Source organism: Dromiciops gliroides, chromosome 3 (assembly GCF_019393635.1).
Source record: "Dromiciops gliroides isolate mDroGli1 chromosome 3, mDroGli1.pri, whole genome shotgun sequence".
Classification (NCBI taxonomy): Eukaryota; Metazoa; Chordata; class Mammalia; order Microbiotheria; family Microbiotheriidae; genus Dromiciops; species Dromiciops gliroides.
In genome coordinates this window covers 364,729,193-364,730,645 of record NC_057863.1, presented here as the reverse complement: position 1 = coordinate 364,730,645, position 1,453 = coordinate 364,729,193, and the positions used below count along the sequence as shown (strand labels likewise).

The following is a 1,453-nucleotide window of genomic DNA, read 5'->3' as shown; positions in this document are numbered from 1 at the left end:
AGCTAGGTGGAGCAGTGGATAAAGCACTGGCCCTGGATTCAGGAGGACCTGAGTTCAAATCCAGCCTCAGACACTTGACATGTACTAGCTGTGTGACCCTGGGCAATTCACTTAACCCTCATTGCCCTGCCACAAAAACAAAAACAAAAACAAAAGAAATCAGGTAGATGCATGGTCCTTTTGTATGGGGCCTTTTCAAAAAGTACCTTTGCCTATCAGGCCAGGCACACATTAAAACACTTCTTTGTAGCATCCCTTGCAAATGTTATATAGGAAAGACTGTACCACATCAAGGCCAAAGATTGCAAAATGCAGAAAATCAGTGAAAGTCCTTTTTTGTGCCACCAGAAGGCAGAACACAGAATGAGTACAAGACACAACATCGCCATGGTTGCAATCAGTCATGTAGGCTCAAACATGTACTTTAACTGCTTCATTGGTTCCATAAGAAAGATAGTTCTCCCAAGAGATACAATATTTCCCAAGGTATAAAATGCTGCAAAAAGGACAAGTCCTTTCCAAGGCACCCACAGCAGAAAAGTACCCATCAGTGAGAAAAGGATTCCTAAGGCAAAACAAGCAGCAAAGCCTTTGATTCTCGTGCCCCAGCTTAATGATGTTGTTTCAATAACCTCAGCCACTCCACCCCTATCCTCGGTGTCCTGGCAGCTCAGCACCTTCTAAAGCTTGTGCATCCTGGGCCTCCACAGGACTCAAAACTCTGTCCAAAGCAAACTCCAGGATCCCTCCCTCACTTCCTGTTACTATTGCAATAATCTGTAATTAACTTTCTGATAGCTGTTTGATAAAATTAACTTATAAATCCATAATGGAGTGGAGTTTTTCTTTAACAGGTTATTTATGATATTTCCCTGATACTAGATTATTTAAATTCTCTATTTGTCATTCTGTTAACTAGGGCATTTCATATTTTGTGTAACAAACCATCTATTTCATTTAGTATTGGTTTTATTTATATATAGTAGAGCAAAAGTTAAAACAATTTTCTTTATTTCCTCATCCATTGTGAATTCTCCTTTTTAATTTTTTTCATTTTTGTTTTCTCCCTTTTCCATTAGATTAGTTTTAAAATCTATTTTATTAATCTTTTAAAAATAGTTCCTATCTTTATGTTTCCATGTACCAAATGATTTGTGTTTTCTTTTAATTTCTCTTTCTCCCTTATTTACAAAATTTCTATTTTCATATTCATTGTAGGTTTAATTTTTTGCTTTTCTACTTTTTAAATTTGTTTCATGCTGAATTCATTTATATCTTATTTATATCTTTTATTGATACAAATATTTAAAGATCTAATTATTCTAAATGTGGCTTTGGGTATAGTCTAAAAGTTTTATTATGTTGTATTATCTTTATTGTTTCTTTTGATGAAATTATTCATTTTTCTTTAATTTTTTTGTCTCAGTAATTATTTAGGATTATAGGATTTAGG

General features: G+C 34.3%; 1 pseudogene; it reads right to left on the bottom strand.

Moving 5' to 3' along the window:
- Positions 1 to 215: 215 nt before the first annotated feature.
- On the bottom strand, positions 216 to 695 carry LOC122751954 (annotated as a pseudogene).
- Positions 696 to 1,453: the final 758 nt, after the last annotated feature.